This window comes from Camelus bactrianus, chromosome 8 (assembly GCF_048773025.1).
Source record: "Camelus bactrianus isolate YW-2024 breed Bactrian camel chromosome 8, ASM4877302v1, whole genome shotgun sequence".
Classification (NCBI taxonomy): Eukaryota; Metazoa; Chordata; class Mammalia; order Artiodactyla; family Camelidae; genus Camelus; species Camelus bactrianus.
Window position 1 is genome coordinate 22248220 of NC_133546.1, and position 20444 is coordinate 22268663.

General features: G+C 39.3%; 1 long non-coding RNA gene across 2 annotated transcripts in view; it reads right to left on the reverse strand.

Moving 5' to 3' along the window:
- The window catches only part of LOC123619752 (uncharacterized), a 783931-nt gene that overhangs the window by 645095 nt on the left and 118392 nt on the right, over nt 1-20444 (reverse strand). Inside the window, exon 1 of one of the 2 annotated variants that reach the window (XR_006728402.2) lies at nt 14545-14639. The exons of the other annotated variant lie outside the window; for it this stretch is intronic. This is a non-coding gene — a long non-coding RNA (uncharacterized LOC123619752). Of the gene's footprint in view, nt 1-14544; nt 14640-20444 lie in introns of those variants that run through there. 2 annotated transcript variants of the gene reach the window in all.

Below are 20444 nucleotides of genomic sequence, written 5' to 3' on the forward strand. Positions count from 1 at the left end.
TAACTTACTTCCTTGGAAGACTGCGTGAATGTCATCTAGCCCACATTTCTCCGATTTAAAATGGCACTTATCTGGAACTCAGTTACTTCTTTGTTTTTAGTTCTACTATGTGCAAGTAGTTCACTATTTTCCCAGGCTCCACCTGTTTGCCTTCTTGATGTCTTACTCGGCCCATCTCTCTGCATTCCTAGACCTGTTCTCTCCGATACACGAACCACGTGTGACCATGTCAATTTCAATTTTTTAATAAATTAAAATTAAATCACGCTAGAAAGTGAGCTCTTCAGTTACACTGGCCACATTTTAAGTACGCAATAACCACTCGTGGCTAGTTGCTGCTCTGCTGGACAGTGTGGACATAAAACATTTCCATCATCACAGAAAGTTCTACTGGACAGCACTGCTGGACAGACTGTGTGACCCATAGGAACAGGGACCTGTATCTGTCTTCCCTAAGAGCACCAGGACTTGAATGCTAAGCATATAACACAACAATACTTATTGAACAAGTAACCCATCCAGGAAGATCCCTCTCTCTTCCAGTATGGGAAGGCAGGGCTTCACAAAGAATCCCTCATGGGGCGGGGGCAGCGAGAGCCTAGCTAAAATGACAGTGATGAGTGTGAAATGTGGGCAGGAAGAAGAGCCATAAGACAAACACAAGCGTGTGCCTCTTCAAGTAACTGCAAAAAAATTAATGGTTCACAAAGATTTAATACCCATTCAGCACTTGTTTTGCTTCCACCATCCCCCCCCCCAAAAAAAATCTGGCTACTTTATCAAAACTAGCATTCAAATCATTGATCTAACCAGCTCCTTGCCAGAGTCATAACAAAACAGCCTCTCACTGGGGCTAAAGAGTTCTCTAGCCAGTCGTTCATTAATTCAACCTTTGACTGAGTTCAATACACAAAGATGAAAAACAAGGAAGTGGGGGAGGCATCACTGAGGTACCTACCACACAGTAACTTCTTTATATGAAGGCAGTCCCTCATGAGAAAATGCATTTGACTTCAGGAGTTTACTTGTATGTTGTTTGTTAAAATAGTCTTTCCCTTAGAAACAGTGTCCCGTGTTGTGGTGCTCAAAGAGCAGCCTTCCAAAACCAGTGTCGTCCATCCTATAGGTGAGGTGGACTCTTAGGACTGTGTGTGCCACTGACTCTGTAGGGAAATACATTCTAAGTTCTAATCTGGAGTACCTGAATAGGTGACTCACCTTTCCATCTCTGCCTGCTGAACTCTGTGGGGGTTTTGTGGCCTTAGGCCAGGAGGGCAAAAGGCCCAATAGGGTAGGAATCAAGACGGGGAGAAGCAGAGACTCGGCGTGAAGAGGAGGCAGCTCTAGATAAGGAATAGGGTGAACAGAAGCCAGGTGAGAAGCAGAAATAAGGCATCTGGAAGATGCTAAGGAAAAGTACAGTGGTGGGGGAGAAAAAACAGCAATGGAAGAATGAGAGGGGACATGCTTTCCCCCTTTAATACTGCCTATCAGACTGCTCTGACCCCTGCTCTGCCTCACCACCACCCAGCACTGTGATAAAATCTAGTTCTTTTAAGGTAAAGAATTCTGCTTTGACTTCAAGCCTTATTTGGCTCCTCTCCTGTCTCAGCTGTCACCAGGCTGCCCTTGACCTCTTTTCCCCAGCCACACTGGCCCTCTCTCTAGCAATCCCGCACACCATCCCATCTCAGATTTTCAAATATGCTGAAAGTTTCATTTCCTTCTAAGGCGAATTAACGCTTATTCAACCTTCATATTTCAGTTTTTATCCCTTCCTCGAGAAAATCCTCCTTGGACCCCTGGAGGAGGTTCAATTTCTCCTGTTTCCTGTACTGGTAGCATCATGTACTTTTCCCTCATTGCATTTATCAGAGCTGTGATTTTACATCTATTCATGTAATTGTTTGATTAAAGGCTATTCTTCCCTCTTGAATGTAGACTGTGAGCTCCAGGAGCCCTATTTACAGGATCTATTTCTCTCACCATTGTGTTCTTAATGCCTTGTCTAGTGCACGGCACGTAATAGATATTCACTAAATATGTATTGAGTGAGTGTGTGAATAAATGAATGAAATGGAATGAGGGGGCTGGTTTTCAGGCTTTAGATAAAGGACTTTAGGGTCTAGCCCTCCCTGATGTTGGAGGAGAGGGCAAAGGGGGTGATGTTTATGTGGACACCCACATAAATAAGGGGTGACCACAAGTGAGGAATGGCCTGTATTCACCTGAAAGTTAAAATGCGTATGCAATTCAGTATGTTTTTCCATTCTTCTCTCAAGCCATCTTCCTTTCCTTTCATATGTGATTTATTCTGAGAAGCTTGGACTGAACTTGAGTGTAATTGAGAAGACAGGAGGTTCTGTCCTCCAACAGAACACACATTTCCTCTTCTTAAAAGAGAAAAACACTTTAGAAAGCTAAACTGTTCACAGAACACTCGATTTAGAATTGCCAGGGAAAAAAAGAATCAAATCGGAAAGTAGCCTCTTTGCCTTACTTTCATGGTTACAATTGAATCACAGCAGATCAAGAAAATAAATGTGCCTAATTGTATCATTTGTGGGACCTTGAGGGTTTTCATGACAGGAAGCACTTGTCTTCCTAAATGGGATTCACTCTAATGGGGTTAGCCTCCTAAGAACATGCTAGTGTTGACAGTTGGTGCTTCTGAACCTAAGGGGTTAAAATAGAATGAGGCAACTTTTTTCATTTTATTGTGTCCTGCTAAAGTCAAAAAGAATAGCCTGTAAATTCAGAAAATGTCATCATTTTGCACTTGTCCTGACCCCAGCATCTAAAAATAAAAAATGCTGGAATTTCTAGAGCAGGTGACTTAGGCAAGGAAAAAAAAAAAAAAAAAAAAAAAAAAAACTCAAAGAGGGCTAATTGTTTAAGGTCTAAATGTAGTCCACAGAAGAAGACAGAAATAAAGAGGTTTCTCTCCAAGTGACCCAGCCTGCATAAAACTGTGCACATGATTCACTGGAAATACTTGTCTCTACATCTTTCCTCTACGTTTAAAGAGAAACATCTCATGTTCAGCACAATGGATAAGAGTATTATCTTAGCTGCCTTCTGTCTATAAGCCTGGATAGTTTTAGTCTGATCCTCATTTTGAACACCGAGAGGAATTTATTACTCATCAACCTTTGCTAGACGCTTCAGATTGCCTTGAAGTCTTGGAGAAAGTACCATCTCCTGTTTGAAGAGATTTTCCCACCATGTGTTTCAAAGCCAGGGAGGGTGGTTGTGGATTTTTAAAAGGCTGCACCTGTTCGTGTATAAACCATGGCAGCTACTTTGGACTTACCTTTCACAGTTTAAATTTCTTTTCCCCTTTAATATGCAGTCTACCTCTTAGTTTAAATACACAATTCAAAACACTTCCTTGGGGTTCCAGTGTGAAGGAAATTGATCACTCTTCAATTGTATGTTTTTAATGGACTTCCTTCTTCCTGCCTAGGAAATTAACTTTCAGTGCTCTCTTTATTTGATCTGTTAAGCAGGGTATGTGACACCTTCCCAGACAACAAGATTTCATGAGACTCTAAATGCCGTAGACTTCACCTAACAGAAACTCTACATCCTCACATAACTTTTAAAGGCATAACAATTAAGTTTACAACTGAGTTGTAGCTGCAAAGTGTATTGACTGATATCAGTCTCCATAACATATTGAAAGAGCCAGCTCCTGTCTCAGTTCTCCCTGCCAGTTGCAAGAAGGCACTCTTTAAAAATCAATTAATCGTCTTCTCCCTTGCAGAGTTGCCAGAAGTGGGTATCTGATCCCTGAACTCTGAAAGTATTTCTTTATTTTCAGCATCAGATAGTTGTTTTTATTCCCGTTAAAACTGAAATCTACTATTTGAACTGAGAAGGATCACTGACGTCTGAGAACAACTCTGCCTGAACATTTCACAGTCCATTGCAAGAGGCTGTTGTTATTCATGCTGGTTGTTTGCCAAACTGCCACCTGGGCAACCAGGTCAGTGACCAAACAGGTGACAATGTTCTCACAGTCGCACAGAAAACACACCCAGCACTCAGATTGCCGCCCTGCAATTCCTTGACTCCAAGTACTCTGCGGATTTTCCTGCTGTTCATGTAGTCATGGTCCACTATGAGGTAAACACACTCCAGAACCCCAGCTCTCAGCCTGCAAAGGTAGTGTTTACTTCTCAGAAGAAACCCCTCCTTCAAATCCCAGAATGTAGTACAGCTATGTCCTCCAGGGAGTTCCACGGTCTACGAGAGCCTGTTTTCCTAAGAAAGAAACTGCCTAGATTTTCTTTGGACATATTCTTCACCAGAGGGAAATTTTGTGATTCTGTCCTCTTGGATTTCTCCATAATGTTGTCTCAACCTATCACAGACATACATTTGGTGACACCACACACACACACACACACACACACCTTTTTTTCACATCTACTCTGACTACCCCTGACAATAGAATTTTTTGTGGAATTTTCTTGATAATCAATTTCCTGGAATGAATTAAATTAATTAGCATCCTCTTCCTCAAATGTTGTTTCCTTTTTTTTTTTAACTTTTCTTTTTCTTGCCAATATTCTGTCCTATTATCCATTTTTAAGACACAAAGACTTTTATTTTATTCTGCTCTCCTACCTTCTGTTACTGTAATTTCATTCTTGTTTCCATCTTCTACATCACATATTCAGTTTGGCTTTTAAATAGATTTTTAGTATCTTGGGAATAAAGGGTCAGCTGGGGAATAGGAACAGGGTTTCTACTTGCCATGTTTGTAAAAAGAAAAGATTAAGCCAAATGAAAATCTCTAGATCTGTTACTTTAGTCCATCAGTAATTTTCCCCTGACTGAGTGTAATACTTCAAACTTCCTCCCTTCCTGGTTCTCACTGAACTGACACACTGCAGGTGCCACAGTTTAGATTTAACAATGAAAGCCCATTTCTTCTCTAGTTCCGCAGCAAAGACATCACAAAAGATAGAGTTATCATGAGCTAATTACAGTCCTTGAAAATTACCTTTGTGCTTTGCAAATATGCATTTTTTTCTTTGCTTATTATGAAGAAGTTGGCAGTTTAAATAAAAAACACTATTTAAAGTAACAGAGTACAGTTATATAACCTTTTCACATAAATCACACAATAACTCTTTGTGCTTTGTAAAAAAAAAAAAGAACTGCAGTGCTTGTTAAGAAGATTTATTTATATAATAATCTATGCAAAGGCCTATTTTCCCCCTTTTTTGAGAGTGGGATGTTCTTTTTTTTAACCTCTGGAAGTTGCAGACTAGAGGGCAGGAATATCCTCCAATCCCCATTTTTAGTTGCACACACTCCAGCTACTAGAGACTCCAATTCACGCAGCGTTTGTCATTACCACACATGTCTTTATTCTAAGCATGCAGAAAACTTAAGGAATAGTCTGTGCCTGCTAAATAAATAAAAACGTAGAGTCAAAATCCAATCCAGTATAAGGATTCCTTTTCATCTACCAATCACACCAAGACCTGAGATCATTTTTCTCAGTTTTTCAGGAATACTATTTTTTCAAGTGTGTTTGACACTTGAGGGGATGGTGAACTCCATGGGACCACTGAAGCCCTATAAGTTTCTCTGCTGCTTCTCCATGGAATTCCTCCATCAGGTTTTTGCCCCCCACTCAGCTTCCTTCCCATACTCATTTGCTCCCCTTAATCTTATTCCCTGATTTAAACCTAGAAGCAGTCGTCTTTCATTATAAAAACATTGGCCTTACCATTTAAAAATATCCCCCATATAAAATGTCTTGACTTCAAATTGATCTCACACTGACAAGTCCACTCTGAAAAGCCAGGGCCATACATAAGTGGCTAAATGCTAAACTTGGCTCAAACTGACCCACATAATCCTCAGTCCAGAGGATCACTTCAGGAAGAGTGATCCTTTCATGGAGCTAAACCTAGTAGAGGCATTTTATGGGTCAAATATATCTATTCTAACTCTTGCCGAAAAGTGGGGTTTCTGAAGACAGGGAAACCCACAAGGGCTTTCTTATGTGTCCTTATCTTTCATTGAGATGCTGACCTAACTTTTTAAAGCTATCTCTATGGAAAATTCTGGGCTCCATTCCAAAGGCAACCAGTAGGAGGTGGCTGTCTTAATCAGTGGCTGTGTCCCGTCTTTATATAAACAGGTTAAGCCAGCTACCAGGGCCTCAGCGACCAACGCCAGCTCATATTACCCTCGGCTGGAAAGATGGGCCTGAATCAAAGCTACTTTAGGAAAGCAGAGAACTCTCACCTTTCCCAGGTTATTCCAAAAGACCTGGTTGCCATATATGGTACCAGATTCATCAGCAATTTTACTTTTGTTCCTCAAGATTGTTGGGGTGGGATTTGATTAACTGGAGAGACATCCTCCCACCAGTTAATCCACACAGGGCTCTCATTGCCCAGGATGGGATTCAGAATGTCAGTTTGCAGAATCAACAGGCATGACTAATACCGAAAAGACACTGCGGACAAAATCTGATACTTTCCTTAAACATCCACTTCTCTGCTTTGACCCTGAGGATGTTCCTCAAAATGATGAGTGACCCCAAAGTAGCAACAAACCAGGCGGAATAAAACCTGAATAACTGGAATAATAAGACAGGCTTTGGAGCTGTATTTATAGATATTGGCCAAAAATACTCATGTCCATTTGCCTAAAAATCTGAAACTTGATCACAGGTTAGTCATTATACCAGAAGCATTAAAAGCAAGAAAGCAAACAAACAAACAGAAGCCTTCCCAAGCAATGTGTTCTTACATTAGTGAAGAATATTCTGCTTACATTAATCATTATCATGGTAATAATTAGGAATTCTGGACCTCTCTTCTAAAAGAAATGCTTTCCCAGAGAAAGTATTTTAACCTGTTATCATGCTGATTTAAAAATCACTAAATTAAGGCCTCTGGTTTATAGGTCAAGTCATATTTGAATGGCTTACAATAACTTTTTTAACTTTAGCTACCAGAATTGAAAGTAAAGTGTGTTAGGCCCTTATACTGATCTTATTTTAAAGCACATACAATGGCTACTACAATTCCAAGAGGATTCCTCTGTTTCTTTTTTTTTTATTTTGATAGCATAACACCATACTCTTGGGAGCTGAGCTTTTCAGGTGTTAAAGAGGATTTGTTATAAGAAAATGATTATAATAGGATTGAATGTAATTGAAAGTCAAGGTACAGCAGCCATACAGTGTATCAGAGAGTGTCAAAACTTGCAGTCAGGGTGGAGTGCCTTTTGCTAAGTAAACAACAAAAGTGGAGAGAGAAGAAAATATTCTATGCATGACGGGATCGACAAGGTTGGCCAACCTGATAAGCCTGCCCCACCACAGTGGGATCAAACCATAGGCACTACAGGGCTTCCCTGGCAAGAGGGGCCGGCAAGAGCTGCCGCCTCCCCACCCCACAAGAATGTTTTGAAAACAAGTTATATAATAACCCGAATTCTTGTCTAGAACTTGACAGGCAGTAACCATAGGCCCTCTGAGGCTCCAGGAGGGAAAGGCCCACCCCTGAGTCATCTCCCTGGCCCTTCTAGTCCCAGGAACTAGTGTCGCCATGAGTCTGTCCACACCTTTGCTAAGCTTTGCCGACATGGGTGGGCATGAGCACAACTTTTCTTGACAATGCCATTCTCTCTCTAAGAACAGTAGGTTTATCAAGCATGAGAACACTTTTCTATGGAGACAGGCCCGTGAAGAATGAAGGTATCAGAACTATTTCAGGCATCCATAAAATAATTATAAGCTCTCAAGATCAGAACATGGTGGCAGCAAGCAGAAGTGGGGGAACAACAATGAATGCCAGCACTCCTCTTTATCATTATAGGGCCTTTTCTTCCCCTAAATTTGCTTCTCTGCCATTTCAGTATGTCATTAGGCCATCTTGATCATAACTACTACTATTTACAGCTACATTTTGGTCGCTACCTATGATTCTATAGATGGGCAGGAGCCTGAAGCCTTAGGCCAAATTCATTTTAGAGAAATAGCTGGAGGACATTCTTTCCAATCATTGCTGCTAGTCCTTCACTGCTGTGGCCTCCCACAGCAGCCTTTGGAGAAGAGAGACATTAGTGCAGGCATGACCAGGAACTTACTACTGCTGCTATTAGCATTAATATTGCGTATGCATATATTATGCTTCTCAAGCATGAAAGTGATTTATGAAATGACACATGACAGCAAATGACATGCATGGACTTATGAGTCCAGTTATTGAGGTGATTTTCTTCCACATCAAGTGCATTTCTATCTGCATTCCCCATATCTATTAGAAGGTTAAGCATCACTACATTATTTTTTTTTAATATGAAGGGTTTTTTCCTTCTAATTTTTGCTGCCTCCAAATCATGAACAAGCATTTCAGAAGATTCATATCACACTTAAGGATTTTGTTCTCCTCCTTTCTGCCTAGTCCTTCATCTTTTTAAATTTTTTTGGTGCCAACGTGTGCCATCGTTTCCCCTCTATGGGGTTTCGTTTTTATTTCTATGCTCACCAGTTCTCTAGACACACCAATATAAAGGACAATAGTGGAAAAGAATCTAAAATGTGAATAAATACCAACATCCCTAGTCAGCCAGCACTGAACAGCTTATATGTTTTTGAAGTTATATTTGGTGTTTTGAAAATGTTTTTGTACTTACATCTGAATATATGTTTTCAGTGGTTTGGGATTTAATAATATTTTGCCCTAAATTGTGATGTCATTCTAAGAAGACTGTATTCAAGGTAACGATAAATAAAGCCACCCTATTTGGAAATCCTTACTTCCCCGAACAGTGACTGAAGACCATATTAAATCAGAGTTGTTGTTACCTTTACAAAGCAGTTAATCAACTAATTACATGTTTTGATGAAATATCCCTCTCTTTTAGAATTTTCATTTATTCTTCTGGGTTAGAGTGAGCTGTGCAGTGACAATCTCAGTAAGTACTAAATGTCAAGGTACACTACTAACAAAATCAGTTTGTATGACCTGACAAAGAAATTCAAACATTCACTGTACTTTCTCAGTAAACATTCCTGTTGTTTGTTATAGCTCTTCCAATTTGACCACATTTCTTTCATTTCAAACCTGCTTCCCCATGCCCCATGTAGGATTATTCTATACTAAACACAAATGTGGCTTCCACTTCAGAATCCTTAATTTAAAAAATTCTGTTGTAAACCACTTATTTCTTGGATCACAGTTCAACCTATGTTCTTTCATGCTCCATGAACCTTTACCTTGGTTCATTTTGCTTTGTTCCTTGTGCGCATTCTCATTGCTAAGAATTTTCGCCTGCCAGTTCTTCTATCGTGGGCAATCCCTAAATCAACAGCTGCCAAATATCCTCCCTCACTTCCTTCACCCTCTCCAGGAAAGCTTCCTCTTCTAAGAAATGTGTATGGTCAAATCCAAAATCAACTTGAGTTTGTTCATTTTTTTTGCATTTTAGAATAATCACTACCTAGAATTATAATCTGGATTTTAGTCTCCAAATTTTAAAATTTGATCATGCTCATGATGTTGTATCTGTGAAGATCTAGTATCAGATTAATTTCATAAATATTCAAAATATTCTTTTGATCACAAGTCAAAATGCTGTCCTCCACCGCCTGTGAACTTAAGCAAAATCATATTACCTGTATTAGCTAATTAAATGATTACAATACACTTTGCGGTTTTGATTATGATGAGCAGATCCCCCCGCCACACACACAACTTGCACTGATTTGTAGCACCAGTAAATCTTTGGGGTTGTTTGTTGTCACAGCACAACCTATATCATCCTGACTAATAAACTTACAGATGGTAATCTGTCCTTTTACTTAGTATCACTGCAGGGCTCATTTTCATAATAATATCACTGATATATTCCAGAGCTTTCAAGTATGTTTTATCACTTATTTTTAATTTTTTTTTTTTTTTAGGTTTCCACTTTCAAGTCTCAAATGGAAAACCTAAAGCATGAAGAAGGAAAGTGATTCTATCAGCATTTTCCTAGAAATCATTTCTAAAGGCAGAATTAGAACAGACCTGATGTCTGGCTAGTGCCCTCTCCCATGAACCAGAAATTATGAAGAAATCCAGGTTACAACCCAGTGAGAGGGAGTCATAGAGACATAGACTATTAAAGCTGGGAGAGTTCCAGAGCTTGCCTGATTCAGGCACCTTATTTTAAGAGGAAGATTCTAAGACCCAATGGTTTTAAATGAGTATCTTGACTAAGACCACACTCCACCTAGTTAGAGATTCGGGAGTACAAAAACTCAAGTCCCTTATGCCAGTGTTTTTCTTCGATAAAATATACACCCCCAATAAAAGGAAACATCTTGAAGATTCTGAGAACATGTAGGCATATTCTCATATACATTTCTACATATCAGATTAAGAACTTAATCCATAATCTTTGGATATATCTTTCAGTTATAAAGGTTATTGCTATCACTATAAAGAAGTTTTACCTGGAAAACTGGATAACCACATGCAGAAAAATGAAATTTACCCCTGTCTTACACCACTCACAAAAATTAACTCAAAATGGATTAAAGACTTAAATGTAAGACCTAAAACTATAAAACTCCTAGAAGAAAATAGAGTGGCAAAGCTCTTTGGCATAGGACTTGGCAATGATTTTGTTGGGTATAACACTAAAAACATAAGCAACAAAGGCAAAAATAAATAAGTGAGACTCCATAAAACTAAAAAGCTTTTGCACAGCAAAAGAAACAACCAACAAAATGAAAAGACAACTTATGGAATGGGAGAAAATATTTGCAAACTGTATAATAGATAAGGGGTTAACATCCAAAATCTATAAAGAACTCATACAACTCAATAGCAAAAAAGCACAGTCTGATTTTAAGATGATCAGAGGAGCTAAATAGACATTTTTCCAAAGAAGACATACAAATGGCCAACCAATACATGCAAAGACGCTCAACATCATTAATCATCAGGGAAATGCAAGTCAAAACCACAATGAATTATTACCTCACACCTGTTAGAATGGCTATTATCATAATGACAATAGATAACAAGGGTTGGCAAGATGGTGAGAAAAGGGAACCCTTATACACTGTTGGTGGGAATGTAAATTGGTGCAGCCACTGTAGAAAACAGTATGGAGTTTCCTCAAAAACTTAAAAATGGAACTACCATGTGATCCAGCAATTACACTTCTGAGTATTTATCCAAAGAAAACAAAAACACTAATTCAAAAAGATATATATACTCCCCTGTTCACTGCAGTATAATTTACAATGACCAAGATATGGAAAAAACCCAAGTGTCCATCAATGAATGAGTGGATAAAGATGTGCTATTTATGCACAATGGAATATTTTTCACTCACGAGAGAAAAAGAAATCTTGACATTTGCAACAACTTGGATGGGCCTTGAAGACATTATATTAACTGGAATAAGCTAGACAAAGAAAGACGAATACTGCACATCACTGATAAGTGGAATCTAAAAACAAATCCAAACTTGAATAAACAGAGGGTAAGATGGTGGTCACCAGAACCTGGGATGGAGAGAAAACGGGGAGATAGTCAAGGAATACAAACTTCCAGTTAGAAGATGAGTAGGTTCTGGGGATCTAATTCACAGCCCTTGTGATTAAAGATAACAGTACTGTAGCATATACTCGAAAGTTGCTAAGAAAGTAAATCTTAAATGTTCTCCCTACAAAAAAGAAATGATGATTATGTGAAGTGATGGAGGTTTTAGCCAAAACTACAGTGATAATTATATTGCAATATATAAGTGTATTAAATCAACACCATATACACCTTAAAGTTACATAATATGATATGGCAATTATATCTCAATAAAGCTGAAATTTTTTGCCTTTATAACCAGTAAAATGACTAGTAAAATTACTTATTGAAACAAAAGCCCAAAAATAGAGTTCTTTTGGCACTTTCAATCCATGAAAATCCTTGGATTCCAGTAGTGAAGTACTACACTAAGAATCTGTCAGCAATGTGATGTTGGATTCTCTCATTTTTGTATCTTTAGCAACTAGCCCAGCACCTGGGACAGAGTAGGTATTTGTGGAATAGATGTTTCTTCTTGTACTACCCAGTTCAATTCTCTTTTCAGCATATCATGCTGAAGTTAGTAACAAATTGATGCTGATCCTGTTAGCAAATCACCTGGATGACAAATGTGATGAGCTGGCCCTGTACCAGCCTAACTGATTTCTCTGTAGACACGCTTATGATACATTGAGAAAAAGAGAGAAGAAAGGCTCTCGTGTGTTTTTAACAGGTTAGAGGGAAAGCTCATTCTCTTCAATGAGTGTAAACACCACCTCCCAACACACACATATTCCAGTTCCAAACCTGCCATCTCCACTAACTCTGGAGATTAAGTCATTATCTAAAAGGCGTGTTCTCATCCTCCAGTAGAGTTATTCATTATCCAAGATGAAACTCCCTGTCCCAAGATGAGAAAATATATGCTGTGTGCCAGACATTGAATGTGGACTGGTTTGACCAACAGCTCTATGTCTCCAGAGAAAGAAATAAAAGCTCACAAATCTAGAAGTAAATCTTTCCCCCAGGCTTTTTAGCTTGAAGGTAGTAAAAAGAGGGCTGTGAACCCAAATCTAAGAGCAAAGAGACTGACAGAATTAAAAGAGGTTGCCTCCTATTGCAAGCAGCCTCATTTTATGCCTCCTCGGATGCAGCTCTTGGGGGAACTGTTACCTGACCACCATCCCTACCAAGAGGAAGACTCGGTTCCTAAGATCATCACTGGCACTTCATTCTCATTCCTACCACGTCAATTGTGAAAGGACAACATAAAGAGAACGGCTATCTCTAATCACAAAGCATCAGAAAGTCAGAAACTCACTCTCCTAGCTCTCATCATAGAATTCTTACATGGGGGAAGGTAAACTCAGTCGTTAGCCTAGTGAGAATGCAGACTTTTGTTGTTCTGGATTTTAAAACTGCTTTCTGGTTTCTGTGGTAAAGTACCTTGAAGTCCTACTTTCAAGTATAAGTGGGAGGGAGCTGAATTGGCCAATTAAAAAAAAAAAAAACAAGAGAGGTTATCAGCCTTCTGATCCACTTTTACAGGTAAAAGGGAAGCTTTGAGGCTTAAAACAAACTATCTTTGGAGACTTGGTTTCCAAAATTTCATATAATTCACCAGTCCCAGGAGAATTTCTGATACTGAAAAATAGGCAACTTTGGTCAGAAGGAGGATGATGTGAGCAGGTTCCTCTCTGCTCAGTATTTTTAACATTTCTTCTCTTCTCGAGGATACCTTTCTGTTTCTCAGCACAGATTTGAAGAGATGGGGTGGAGCCAGGTGGTAGAAATCATTAGAAGTTGCAAGTAATTTAAGTACATCAGCCAGAGAAATTGATACTAAAAATCAAAGTGTCCAACACTGAAAGTTTAAAAAAATAAACTGTATAAAGGAAACAAGCCATTTTTCCCTGCCATTATTAAAGGGAGATTGAAATAATAATATGAACTCCAAACCATTCTTGCAGCCCTGGTATTTCCACTTGTTCTACTGTTTGATCTCCACTGCCATAAGGAAGCACTTCACAGGTGTACTCTTTGCTCAAGAAATCTTATTTTCCTAGCACTTCCTTCTAATGGATTTCCATACAACAGATTTATCAAGACATTGTAACACAGGCTGCCTTTCATGTGGTGAGGAGAGACCCTTAAGGAAGGGAGAATGGCCAGGAAGCAAACAGATTTATGCTGGAAGCAAGCAAAAGGCAGACGACAAGGAAGAAATTCAGGAGCCCTGGATCCGGAGGAGCCCATCGACAGCCAAACACTGAGGCCATGAGCTCAGTCAGCATGAAGGCTGGTAACAACCACAACCGTAACAATGTGACTCGTCCTTCCCACCTGCCAGGCGTTCTGTTAAGCTAAGTTCCTTTAACTCATGGCATTTCATCTTCATGATAACCTAGGAGTAGGTACTATTATTATACCTACATCATACGTCTGGAAACCGAGGCTTAGAAACATTGCCTGCTTACTTGTGCTGAAACAGCCCGTAAGTAGAAAGGAGGAACACTTAAAACCTAGTCTGGACATTACGTATATAGCTTGGTCGACAACCCTAGTGTAATCGAAAATTCATCAGATCCGCAGGTTCATGGATGAACCTAGGCAGTCCATAAATCCTTTGAAACTGTACAGGAAAGAATATGTGTATTTTTTTTTTTCAGAGAAAGTGTCTTATAGGCTTTATTAGATTCTCAAATGGGTTTTGTGGTCCAAAACGGGGTCTGTGCTATACATAGAGAAATCAGAGGCTGATTCCTCCAGCTCCTCCCTAGCTGTGGGATTTGGCACTGGCAGTGGATAACTTCTCAGTCTTCCTTTCTGATTTCTAAGATCTCTTCCGTTTTTAAATTACAATGGTTCTATTATCTTAAATGTCCTAAGGAAGAGTCAAGAAGTAGCGCAAACTTTCCTTCCACTTTTTATGACCCCTCCCCACCCTACGTGCACCCCCAACTTTACACTCCCACCCTCTTTAGATTACCTGTTTTTGTCACTCCTACAATCGGACAAAATATATCCACTGCCACGAGCATTCTTCGTAGCCTTTCCAAACACTGGTTATATGATGCATGCAGTATGAGTCAGGCTAGGGGAAAGGGGCCCCTTTTTAAGTTTATATGTGACTGTGAGAGCACTCAAGCATGTGTTGGCATGCCAGCCTTGTGTTAAAAAAAAAAAAACTGTTAGCAATAATGTTTTTCTGCTCAAATGGGGTTCAGGGCCATCAGAACCCTTGAGAGTGGTATGTGTACTGGGGAAAGGTATGCATGCTCAGGGAATATGGGGGCTTGGGGGGCACTGTAACCCACAACCATTTCTCCGCCTTAAATTTCTGCTACAAAAAGTTTCTCCAGCCTCATTCCCCTCTGAAGTCAAAATCTCCGGTTTAAATTCCTTACTTGGAAGGTCACTTATTCTCTCATAGCCAAAAAGCTGGTTTGCTTTTGTCTTCCCACTTGCTTTCAAATGAAAATATCAGACCACAGACCATCTTGCTTCCCTGATTGAAAAATTAATTACATAATGTCCAGGAGTGAAGGCTGTTGAAAGTTGTTAATGTAGTAGTTGGGAACACTCTGCATTCTGATAGCTTTTATATTCATGCACAGATGCTTGTTCTCAGCCTGCCCTGATCAGTAGTTCTGGATGGTGGGGGCAAAAATCATAGTCATGTCATCCACTTTAGTCCCTTACTGTACTCATTCAAAAGCCCACTGTCAAGTACATTTTTATTATCCAAAATATATTTATTTATTTCCCAGTGTTTGTCCACATCCCCTAGAAGTTTTAGAAGATGATTTCTTAACCTGTAAATTCCAATCATTTGTCTAACAACCAGTATTTCTACTGCCTTGTGTTTCTAATAGATCTTGAAATTAGCACTGTGTTTCTGTTTGTCGTGTGCAGCATACTCGCCAGCAGTAGAACACCAAGTGTGTCAGCTGGACAACAGACTGCAAGTCATACGTGGCCTGGGTACCTACCCCTATTACTCTGGGCAGGGCTCCAGCCCCGGGCCTGGGAATCACATGTGTCAGCAAGCTGTTGCTCTTGAAAGAAAGAAAGGCCCAATTGTTTGGGGCAGGGCTTTGCAGATGTGGGGGCAACAGTGAGAGTTTGAAGCATTTTCAGGTAAATTTTTAGAAATAGAGATTTTTAAAAATCAAATTAAGGCACCAGTCCAGATGTATAACCCTTCAATATTTAGGATGAAGCAGAAAATTACGAGCCATGAACCTATAATTACCCAAGATTCTCTGTGTTCCTACTTAAAGCCCATCCAGACACGGGGATAAGCTTGGGGTCCAAGGCTTTGGGGAAGAGGTGACAGGTTGATCCTTCAGCAGAAAATAAGGACAAAAGTATCAGAACACAGTGTGACAGACTGAAAATTTTTAAACTTGGTCCTTCACCATAGGTGATCCAAGAAGCTCTGCTTCGGACACTTTAGGAAAGTGAACTTCCCATTGGCATGGAGGAGATCAGGATGGGATATTATAAAGTACAGCCAAGAGTCATCATAGTTAGAAGAACTGAACTGTTGGAATTGTGGGTCAGGGGTTGACTTTGGAGGTAGATGGACCTGGTTTGAGTTTGAGATCTGTCCTTTGGAGTTGACCTCTAGCAAAGGATTTTACTCCCACCCACACTCACTTGGTCTGACACACTCCCCTCTTCTGCAGCCCCTCATTAAGTGCCCCTCACACCTGTTTTTCTTGGTGATCCAAGCATGGCTTCCTCCTCTAGATTCTTCCAACACTCCACTTGTGTTATTTTCACTGCCTGACATACCCATGTCTTTTTGCTTCATGGCACATTTCTATGTACACAGTCAATCAGCCTGCTTCACTGGATTCCAAGCTCAATGGGGGCAGGCACTGTGCTCCCCCCCTTTCCTTTTTTTTTTTGCACCATGGTATCCGTGCACCTGGCGTCATCAGTAATTTTAAAATAGTGTTAAATAAACATATGTCCTCTAAATGTCTCTATTTTTCTGAAAAATGAAAGTAAGAATGGGACCTGCTTTACAGTGCTGCAGGAATTTAATGATGGAACACATGCAAAGTCCTCAGAATAATGCCTGGAACATAGATAACACTCAACAAACATTAGTTGATGTTAATATTTAGAACTTAGTTCATAGCCTAGGGGCCTGCCCTCAGTTACGTGAATCAGCTGAACTTCTGTGCAAATTGTGTGTGGATCTCTTTCTGAGAAGAGGATCCTTGATATTCAGATTCTCAAATGGAGACCATTACTCCATCCTCCAGAATAAACTTAGCACCACTGCCATAGAGACTGAGAGCGAATATTAGACCATAGAGAATAATACAGCAGCCAGCTTTACCCAAGAGTCTAGAGACAGTAGATTCTAATCCTCACCCAGTCTAGATTTGCTTTAACGTTCAAATCACAGAGCAAGGAACTAAGAACAAAGGTACATGGACTTTCATCCAAGTTATTTCATTTTGCTAGCTCTATGATCTTGGTTGATTCACCACTCTCTTATTTTATAAACTTTTTTAGATCTGGCAAAGATAATGCAAGGAGGAATAAAAAACACACAAACAAAAATCCTAAAGATATAAAAATATAAAACTACATGAAGAAGTATAGGGTCTACTAGTCAGAAGATCTCTTGTTCAGAGAATTCTCTTTCGTAATCTGTAAAAATAAGTGAGCTAAATTAGATAACATTGAAGATTTCTTCTCTAACTTCTCTCCATAATCTAAAGATTTGAAATGTAGCCTCTGTTCTGGGGATTTGTTTTCCATTTGCATTTTCACTGTACAAATTTACCCCCTTGCCCACATCAAGAACATGATTTTTACTGACCCATTTGCAAAACTGAGGCAGGGATGGGGAAGTAAGAGGAACATTCTGCTCTTTGTGGATTTTAATTTCATATATTTAACACCGTGGTGGATACTTAGAAGAACCCAAGAGTTCATGAAAAAGAAAGTACCAAAATTCCAGCTCAAAATATCTTCTTCATAGGGTGCAGCAGACCACTAATGAGAGAAGATGAAACTAACTCTTATTGGAGCTATAAATTTTTTTGCCCTCCTCACCCATCCCCTATGAATCTAAGAGTTTTGCACACTGAGATATCAACATCTTCTATTGGAATGAAGATCCATCTCAGAAAATGCGAGTTTCTAAAGAATAGAAGGGAAAAGGGCCAAGCAAGGGTGTTAACTTTCAAAGCTAAGACACTTGGAAAAGTTCCACCCAGGAGGGGTCAAAAGTTCTGAACTCCAAAAGAGAGAGCACAGGGCCCTGCAGGTCCACTGAAAGGTAAAGGACCTAAGAAGAGAAACAGAATCAGGGCTCTGTCCAGTGGATTGGCTTTCTGGAATATCACCTCTGTGGATCAGCCCTGGAGAATCCACTTAGGCCAGTCTTGAAGGGCTGAAAACATAAGCTCACTCTCACCCGCTGGGGCTTTCCAGATAGCATCCAGATTAATGAATCTCGTCACATCCAGCTCACTCTCTGAAGTTCTGTTCACTGTCTGTTCATCCAGCTCCTTCTTCAAAGCTTATTATTTGAAGGTGCACAGATAAATTTAATATCTCAGATAATGACATACCCAGATTTCTTGACCATGAAGACAACTTTCTGCATTCTGCTCTAATTCAATTCCTATATCATTTCTTTGTTGATGGCTCAGTTCCTCAGTAAGGAAGATTCTACTCTGAAACACAGTTGAGCCTGCAGTGCAATGAAATCACTTTGCCTGTAACTCACAGTCTCACTGACCTGATTTCTATAAATAGATAAATTCGTCAAGGAAAAACACAGAATCAATATCTGAGAGCAAACTCAGGAAATTATTCAGTTCAGACTTTTGTCTCAGATCAAATTAAAATTTCAATCATCCCTAAAACCCATATTTGCCTGTACTTTTTTAATAGAGATTCTGATTAAATAAGCTTTCTTGATAACTTCTATAATGTGATCAATTTTTCTATCATAAGAGTTCTTTTTTATGAATGTAGTAGAATAGATGAGAGCTGGATAAATCTACACTGTAGCAGATGTCATTTTACAAATGGCAACACTGAGGACTAGAAAAAAATAAGTGACTTTCCTGAGGTAACATATATTCATTCATCCATCCATTTATTTATTCATTCAACAGTCACTCAAAAAAATATTTACTGAATGCCTACTCTATCTAGTCACAGTTCTAGATACAGGGATACAGCAGTGTATTAGTTTACTAGGGCCGCCATAAAAAAAAAAAAATACCATGAACCGTGAGGCTTAAACAACAGAAATGTATTATCTCACAGTTTGGGAGGTGAGAAGTCCAAGATAAAAGTGACAGCAGTGTTGGGTCCTCCTGAAAGCTGTGAGGTAGAAACTGTTTATGCCTCTCTCCAAGCTTCTGGTGGTTTAAATGTATGGTATTCCTTGGTTTTTGAAGCATCACCCAGATCTCTGCCTTCATCCTCTCCCTGTGTGCATGTCCCTGTCCATATTTCCCCTTTTATAAGGACACTAGTCATACTGACGTTATCTTAATTAATTACATCTACAACAACCCTATTTTCAAATAAGATCAGATTTGGAGGAACTGGGGTTAAGACCTCAACATATAAATTTCAAGGGAACAAAATTCAAATCATAAGAAGCAAGAACAAAACAAAAACCTCTGCTACCAAGGAGTTAACTTTCAAATGATAGGAGACATTCTGTGTGTGTGTGCGCGCGCACGCGCACACACGCACATATGTGTTATCAGACAGTGAAAAATGCGAGGAAGTAGCAGAGCAGGGTTAGGGTACAGCACAGTGATGGAGTTTCGGGGTTGCTATTTCCGATATGTATCTCTCTGATGAAGCGCCTTTTGAGCAGATCTGACTAAAGTGAGAGGCTGAGCCTACTGTAAATCCAAGAAGCAGTACATTCCAAGCAAAGGGTACAGAGACTGCAAACACTGTAGACAAGGACTTCTTACTTAAAATGATCCAGGGAGTGTTAATTATGACAGGAGCAAAGTATCCTGGTAGATAACTTCCTAGAAACATACAACCTACCAAGACTGAGTCATGATGAAACAGAAAATCCAAACAGACTGATTACTGGTAAGAAGATCGAATCAATAGTCAAAAACCTCCCAATAAACAAACATCCGGGATGAGGTTGTTTTATTGGTGAATTCTACCAAACACTTAGTGAAGAATTAATATCAATCCTTCTTAAACTCTGTCAAAAATAGAAGAGGAGGGACCTCTTCCAAACTTATTTTATGAGGCCATTATTACCCTAATACCAAAACCAGACAAAGATGCCACAAGAAAATTATAGACCAATATCCTTGAGGAATACATAGGCAAAAATCCTCAACAAAATATAAGCAAACCAGATTCAACAATACATAAAAAGGATCATACAACCTGATCAAGTGGGGTTTATTCCAGGGATTCAAGGATTCTTCAACATCCTCAAATCAGTCAATGTGATACATCACTTTAACAAAATGAAGATAAAAATCATGTGATCATCTCAACAGATGCAGCAAAAACATTGACAAAACTTAATATCCAATTATGACAAAAACTCAACAAAGTGGTTATAGAGGGAACACACCTCAAAACAATAAAGGCCATATATGACAAGCCCACATCTAACATTATACTCAATGGTAAAAAGTTGAAAGATTTTCCTCTAAGATCAGAAACAAAACAAGGGTGCTTTTACCATTTTTATTCAATATATTATTGGAAGTCCAAGCCAGAGAAATTAGGCAAGGAAAAGAAGTAAAAAGTATCCAAATCAGGAACAAATAAGTAAAACTGTTACTATTTGAAGATGACTCCACTGAGACTGCTTGAACTGATAAACAAATTCAATAAAGTTGCATGATATAA